Here is an 8,648-nt window from a genome sequence, read left to right on the forward strand (position 1 = left end):
TACTTACTGTTAATTAGTCGAGGTTAGCGATCGAAGCGAACGTAGCTTATGTATGGTTAATTGTACGAGTATTTGCAAATTATATCTATAACTATAAGCAATAAGGCTTATATTTTTAATATGTAAAATAAGTTAATACGGAGAATGTTTAAAATGACTGGTACAAAAGAGCATGTTAGTGTGTTATCGGTTTGTTGTTAATTTCTCAAACCTTTTTTTTTTTTTTTTTTTTGAACTCTACTCCCTTGGGCCGGTCCGACTGTTTGGTATTGCCCCACCCAGAGGAGTGCCTGTTCTACTCTAATGGGCCTTCCCACCTACCCGCTGTAAGTCCGGCATGGTAGGTTGGCCCACCGGTCAGTTCTTTTGAGTTCTTTTGCCCATCCGTATATCGCCACGCCATACCTTGTGTTGGCGTAACGATTGGGTCTTTTAGCTCTTGATATTACACTAACAAGAAACCCTTTGGAGTCCCCAGTGGATCATTGGAACTGACACACCTCAGCATGTCAGCCCTCACCACTGAGGCTATCCAACCTGCCCTACATTAAAATTTAGAATCCTAGTCTCCTCTCATCGTTGTTTTTCTGCATTAGTATCCTTTTAATGACTAACTCAACTTTTTTCCAAGTTTCTTCATTGTGTAACATGCTATTAATTAATCTCCCATTTCTATCAGATGATAAGTCAATATCTTCTGTCACTTCCCTCCGTTTATGAAATACAGTGAAAGTATGTTCAACATCACCATCACAGTCACAATACATACAGGTCGCAGTTTCTCTTCTGCCAACTCAATGCAGATAGTAATTAAAATTACCATGCCCTGTGAAGTATTGTGACGTGTAAAAGTTTATTTCACCGTGTTTCCTATGTATCCAGCTCCTCAGATTGGGTATTAGGCTCCTGGTCTTGTCTCCAGAGCCTGCTGTACTCCATCTATCTTGCCATCTCGTTAATAATCTACCTCTCGCTTCATGAATTTCAACACCTTGATTTCTTTTAACTCTGAATTGAGCCATAAGGTCAGTAGGAGGCACTCCTGACAGAACGCATAATGCCTCATAGGAGACTGTCCTGTACGCGGAAACCACGCCAAGTAACAGTCTCCTATGGGTCTTAACTAAACGTGCTAAGTTCTTCTTTATTCGTACCGTAGGCCATCATACCCGGACAGCATATAGTATCGACGACATCACCGAGGACGCAACAACCCTCCTCTTAGACGCTTTGGGTGCTCTTTGAGTAGTCATGATAATATTGAGAGATTTAGTCATCTTATCAGCCCTATTGCAAACCGCATGTATGTGCTCCGTAAATGTACCATTTTTCTGAAAGGTAACCCCCAAGTACCTTTAATCTATCTGTTTCTGTTATTACTTGTTCATTCACCTTGATGTTTAACCGCTCAATGACCCTTCTGCCTGTAAAAGTAATAAACTTACATTTACCAGTACTTAGCGTTAGATTCTTTCCGCATAGCCGGTCATTTATCATTTGCAATGCCAAATTGGCCTTTTCTTGTACCTCCAATTCATGCCTGTCACTCATTAGGACCACCAAGTCGTCAGCATAGGCCATAACTTCCACCCCAGCAGGATAATCCAGGTTTGAGATCTCAAACGTTATGACCCATAATAATGGGCCAATTTCTTAAACTTTTTTTTTTTAAATCTCTACTGCCCTGGGCCGGTCAGACTGGTTGATATTACGCCTCCCAGGGGAGTGTCTGCTATACTCTAACGAGCCTTTCCGCCTACCGGCTGTATGTTCGGCATGGCAGGTCGGCTCGCCGGTCAGATCTTTTGAGTACTTATTTTATTTTTGCCCTCTTTTCTGACACCACGCCATACCATGATTTGTCTTGATGTAGTGTCGGGTCTTTTCTCTTATATTTAATTTAATTTTACAATTATTCCCCTAACCTAAATTCCCATGGAGTCCCCAGTGGATCCTTGAAGCCGGCACACCTCAGCATGCCGACGCTCACCACTGGGGCTGTCCGCCCTTCCCTATCACTATCCCTAAAAACCTAGTGTCCTCTCATCCGCATCCTTCTGTTATATAACCCCCCTTGCGAAGTCCGCCACCTTCCTCCAATTATTCTCGTTGACCATCATATATCTAAATTCTTCTACGGGGCTTTTTCCATCAATTCCTGAGGTGGCCCTGAGTGTTCTCCATTTACCACACTCAAAAAAGGTGTGTTCGGCACTGTCTTCTATCCCACAATAAATGCAGCCCGGTTCCGGCCTTCTTCCAATTCTACACAGGTACTCACTAAAATTTCCGTGACCTGTAAAGAACTGAGTAAGATAGAAATCTCTCTGAATCTTCTATCCGACCATCTAAATAAATCTGGGATTAGATCCTTTGTTCGTTTGGCGGTCCCCCGCACTCTCCATCTATTTTGCCACCTCGTCCTTAATCTATTTTTTGTTTCTTTTACCTCTATCCCCTGCATCCTCTCTACCCTACTCAATGCCATTAAGTCTATAGGGGGGACCCCAGACAGAACACATAGCGCCTCATATGAGACTGTTCTGTAGGCTGAGAACACCCCAGCAACAGTCTCCTATACACCCCAGTAAGTCTGCCAAGATTTCTCTTTATTTCCACCGAAGGCCACCAAACTGGCACCGCGTACAATATTGATGATACCATTGTAGATGCGATAACTCTCTCTTATTAGACATAATGACATTAAGGCTCTTTGGCATTATCTCTGTTTTATTACATAAATTTATGATATGTTGCGTAAAACGACAGCTTTTATCTTGGGTAATGCCCAAATATTTAACTGAATGGGCTTCTGCTATTGCCTGTCCATTTAAAGTAATGAGCGGAGATTCTAATTGTCTTTTTCTTGTAAACATTAAGAATCTGCTTTTATTCATAGCTATCTCTAAACCACGTTCTGCTAACCAACTGCTGATTATCCCTAATGTTATATTCGCTTTCTCCTGAACCTCATGAATAATTTTACCCTCTACAGTAATCGCCAAATCATCGGCATAAGCCAATACCTGCACTCTACATGGATACCACATTTGTAATATCCCACCAAAGGCCAGGACCCATAATAAAGGACCCAATATTGAGCCCTGTGGCACCCCGCCATACAAATAAAATCTTAATATCTCTTCCTGTGCTTCCACCTGACACCTTCTGTCTGAGAGGTACTCCCTAATTTGTCTTTGTAGATATGGACTTATATTCTTCTGAGCCATAGCTTCAATAATTGATGACCATCTAATGGTCCCAAATGAATTTTTAATATCTAATGTGATGAACAAGGGAATACGCCTTGTCCTCCAAGTTCCTCTCCTTGTCTCTAGTGCTCAATCCATTACTTTTTGTATTGCATGTATTGTGGAAACCGAACTGATTATTACTAATACCTATACCTTCCTCCACTTCTCTGATGATGCGGCTGGCCAACATTTTTTCCACTACCTCCCCCAAGGTATTAAGGAGGCTAAGTGGTCTGTAAGATATATCTCCATTTTCCTTTGGACCCTTCTGAAGGAACGCAATTCTGGCTTCTTTCCAGCACGCCGGGAAATTTCTATTCTCCAGGACCTGACTGGTCTATCTCCAGCATTTCCCATGGGATTCTCCTAACTAGACCCTCTAGGAGCGCCGCAGGAATCCCGTCCAATCCGGGGCTCTTTTTATTCCCAAGATGCCCGACCGCTGTGTTTAATTCTTCAAGTGTGAACCTCCTGCTGTCACAATTAATGATTCCCTCGATCCCCTCTTCTGTACAAGGAAATAACTCGCTAATTTCCGGTTCCGCTTGCAATTTACTTAAAATAGGCAGGCGCCTGCCAAATCTCTTTGTAATTATTTTATACCCCTGCCTCCAGGGGTCGTTATTTAACTCCTCACACAATAACCGCCAGCAATTTCTTTTTGCTGTTCTAATAGCCCTATTTAATGATCGTCTATCTTCAATGTATACAAGGGTCGCTGCCTCATATTCTTGTCCCCTGTGATCCTGAGTCGTTATTTCTTTCTCTGGATTTTTGTAACTTATCTCTTAGGGTCTCTATTTGCTTTGGCCACCAATATGCTGAGCTTCTCTTTCTGCTCCTACTCTCCTCCCTTTCCATCTCTTGTTTGACTACATTGGTCAGCGCCAGCGGTGTTAATTCAGTCATATTTATGAGCCTCGTAGATGTCCTACTAACTATTCTTTCTATCTCTTCTGCCGTAAACTTCCGGGGTAACGGTCTTTCTATAGTAGCAAACATCGGATCATCAATACAAATTCTGGTCGCTAAATGATCACTGGCGATTTCATGAGGTAATACTCACCAGTCCCATTGCTCCCCTCTCCACCTGTTGTCCAGGATTGTAAGGTCCAGAACCGACGAGTGCCCTCTCACCTGATAGGTGGGGGTACTGTCATTGACACAATGACCGCCAATAGAGCTCATAGTGTCCGTCAATATTTCACCTCTTTTATTTGTGTAAGCACACTCTGTAGCCACTGATTTACAGTTAAAATCCCCCAGGAGTATGAATTTATTCCTATTTCTAGTAGTTATTCTTTGTATGGTATCCATGCATCCCCTCGTGAGTTGCATCCATGCATCCCCTTGTGAGTTGAGTTGCACTCAACTCACAATTAGGCGAAATATATACTGCAATTACTAGTACAGAGTCGGATTCGATTACCACTATCCCTTTCGATCTCGCCGTATTCCTCCAGGCTATTCTCCCACTGATATCTCTCACCACTACATCCCCTTCTGTATCGGCTATCCAGCCCGCTCTTGCTGCTACATAAATGTTGGGTTCTGTAACCACCAACAAATCTGTCCTCTGTGACACCGCCAGTTCACTGACCAAATCACATGATATAGAACTCCGATTAGTATTAACTAAAAGAGCCCTAAGCATTTTGATTTTTTAAACATGCCCAAGCCCCAGTTCGGTGATCCTGGCTCCCGCAGTTAAGAACACTACTGTGCTCTTTACAATCCGTAATTTTGTAACCTTTGCCCTCACAATTGAAGCAAAGGTTCAATCTATCTGGGCCGTTACACTCACTCCTGCGATGTCCCATGCACTAACATCTAAAACACCTTTCTTGATCTTCTCGTATGTACGCCCTACAATTGACCCATCTTATCTTTATTCTTTGGTCAACCAATCTGCATGTTGCTCTGTAGGACATGACTACCATAGCATTCTGTGTTTCACCATACCCTGGTCTTATGGATGGAATTTTAACCTCTTCACCATCCCCTGTCCTATTCATTATTGCTGCCAGTATCTCCTGTTCCGGAGTATCCATTTCAATGTCCCTTATGTGCACTATTGTTCTTCTATCTGCTCTAGTTTTTAAGTCTACTTGCAGGTCCGCGGCTTTATCCCTGAGCGTAGTAGTAAAATCTGCTGCTCTTTGATCCCCCTGAGTGCGGACATGTAACTCCTCATTCCTACCTTTTCTGAGGGATATAACAAGATTGGCCTCGTTGCTATTTACCGCAGATTTCATTGTTTTGAGTAGCTCAGCATACGACTTACCCACTGCTTTTACTTTCACTGTGCGGCTTTCCTCCGCAGGTGGAGTGGCCGTCTTTATTGCCGCTTGTCCCGGCCTTAACTGTCTTGCCTGTGTATCTGCATGGAGCGTCAATACTCTAACCGGCTCCACCTGGTCCTTTGTTATATATGACAATGCCTTTTTGGTATAATTACCAATGCTTCCGGCCGGCAGTAAAAATGCAGTCCCCGGTGACTGTTGTAAAACCTTCCTAATTGCCTTAAAAATTATGTTCATACTCATTTTCTCTGCTGCTCTTGAATCATAGTATATTTTATATTTACTTCTTCTGACTTCAACTGTTTCTTCTCCAATAATGGAAATTTCATCCTTTAATATATCGCCCGCCTTATACTTTAAACGACTACCTTCATTATCCTCTGCTCTATTGATTTTTGCTATGTCATTAATACTACAAGTATCTCCCACTTCCGCAGGAGCTTCTGTGATGTTTAAAATTCTCTCTCGCAATGTATTTGGCCATTTCCTCGGTAAGAGCTCTATTAATTCCATGTCTAACAAATCTCCAGACAATGCTACCTCCATGTCCACCTCCATAGCCACTGTGTCTGTCTGCGTAGCCTGAGTGACAGACGCCAATGGGGGCGACATTTCCGTCAATGACTTCAACCCCAAGTATATGTTTTTCAATTCCTGCTCATGTTCGTTAATATTCTTGGATAGCCCGGCTCCCATATGTTGCTTAAGGGAGACCATGACCGATCCCAACTGATAGGTCAGGCTACCCAAACTTCCAGGCGAAGGTTCCTGTTCTTCTGATGAACCCTGACGTGCTCTTTTTTCCCCTTTACCACTACTTTCTTCGACGTGGACGCCTTCGAAAAACTACCACTTTGGGAGGCTATATCTTCCGTCGGGAGTGAGCCTCAGCGACGCATTATAGCTAGTTACACTCTGGAGACAATTCCTTTTCCAACGAAAACCTACACCACTATTTTAGCGGTTCCAATATGGGGGGCCCCAAAAAATAAAAAAAATAAAAATTTTGGGGTTGGTAAAATGTATGATGTCAAAAAACTATTGAAAAAAATTGGGGGGAATTGTGGTCAGGGAATAGGATATTTTATGATTCGGATAATGTTGGAATTTTTGGAATCGGAGCTATAGGGAATAGTTCTGAAAATGGAATCCCTACAACACTCCGTTTGACTTAGAATATTTCACTTCTGAAGATTTATTATACGAAAATAAATCTAATACCTTGTTTACTTCTTCTGAGTATGACGTAACTGACAAGCCAAAGTTTGTCAGTATAACTTAGAATGGTTTACTATAACTTATATAATATATAACCTTAAAATAACTTATTCACTTAAAAAAATGTTAAGTTTAACTCACTCCGTTATATTGTATTGTAAAGACAATAGTTATTTATCCATTACAATCACAATACAACCCACCAAAACCAGAAAAAATAAAAAAATTTCACTTTTTACTTGAAAAATATTTAACTATAAAAAAGTCAAATAACTTAAGAAACCTGTAATCAAATCACATAAAATTTTATAATTTAGTCCGTTATCCAATCCTCAATGTTTTCCGACGTACATTTCCGTTAATATATCCAATAAACCACTAAAAAATACAATAAATCGCGGAGCGAAATTGAACACGTGTAAACACTATCCAGTCACCCACTCGACTATAATTTAATTTCGGCCTCTTGGCTAAGATCAAAGTGTAGTATCTGTTCTTATCAGCTTAATGTCTCAAACCTTTTTTCTCTCAGCTCCCCTAGGCCGGACCGACTTGTTGGTATTACGCCGCCCAGGGGAGTGTCTTTAAACTCAAATAGGCCTCCCCACCTACCGGCTATATACCGGCATGGCAGGTAGGCCTACCGGTTAGCTCTTTTTGAGAGTTCTTTAATAATATTACCCTTTTGGACACCACGCCACACCCAGTGCGACGCGGCGCCGGGTCCCTTCGGTATTCAGTGTGCTGTTACCTGACTGTTCCCCGTGGAGTCCTTGGTGGCTCATCAGTCCCAACACACCGCAGCATGCTGGACCTCACCAGCAAGGCTGTCAACCCAGTCCTATTCTAGCCAACACCTTGTCTTCTCTCATCGTAGTATTTCTGTAGAACGACTTGTCTAACAAAACTAGCAAAATTATTCCAGTTTGACTCGCTTCTTAGCATGTATTCTATTGTTTTCTCTGGAGTTATACCTGTGAGTGCCTTACTATGTATAAGTGTGTCCCACCTATTGCACTCAAAAAAGGTGTGCTCAGCATCATCTATCTCGTTGCAGTAGTTGCAAATTGGCTCTTATCTCTTGCCTATTTTGTGCAGGTAGTTATTGAAGGAACCATGTCCCGTAAAAAACTGCGATAGGTGATGTTCAACCTCACCAAATCTTCTCGACAATTATGGCTTGATGTTGGGGATGAGGGTTCTCGTCCATCGACCCACAGCTTCCTACGACCATCTTTCCTGCCAGATATTATAAACAGCATCCCTGACCTCTTGTTCTGGCTTGCCTTGTGCCCTCTCCATCCTCTTTTTTGCGATTAGGTCAATAGGATTTATTATTAATTTCTCAAACCTTTTTTTTTTTTTTTTCTTCCCCTACTCTCCCCGACCGGATATCCATTTAAGTATACTCAGTCGGGGAGAGTGTCCTTTTACTGTAAGGGAGTGTCCCCCGCCCACCGGTTGTACACCCGGCACGGCAGGTTAGCTCCCCCGGTCTCGGATCTTTAATTTTATTTTATTCGCCTGCCTCTAATCCACCGCCTCGGAGACGGGGTATGGCTACGCCACCTCCCATCCCCTCAGCAGGGAACCGGGTCTCGGTCATTATGTCTTTGCCTCTAATCAGCGGTACCGCCCCCACTAAGCACCGAGGCACCCGCAGGAGCGGCACCGCCAACCGGGACTCGATCTTTTATTTGTCCCACATTCCCCAGGAGTTCCCCCCCTTCTCAGGAACCCGCACACCACGGCATACGGGCCCTCCACGGAGGGACTGTCCTCCCTACCCTAATTTCACAAACCCCTTCTTCTGTTCTCTTCTTCCTTGGTGCATAAGATTTCCCCGGCAAACCTACGGAACCAATCCCAGTTA

The 8,648-nt window shown here is 42.9% G+C and overlaps 1 pseudogene; it reads left to right on the plus strand.

Annotated features, from left to right (window-relative positions):
- The first annotated feature begins 7,225 nt into the window (after nt 1-7,225).
- Nucleotides 7,226-7,388, plus strand: LOC142332693 (U2 spliceosomal RNA; annotated as a pseudogene).
- The last annotated feature ends 1,260 nt before the right edge of the window (nt 7,389-8,648 follow it).

Source organism: Lycorma delicatula, chromosome 11, assembly GCF_047948215.1.
Source record: "Lycorma delicatula isolate Av1 chromosome 11, ASM4794821v1, whole genome shotgun sequence".
NCBI lineage: Eukaryota > Metazoa > Arthropoda > Insecta > Hemiptera > Fulgoridae > Lycorma > Lycorma delicatula.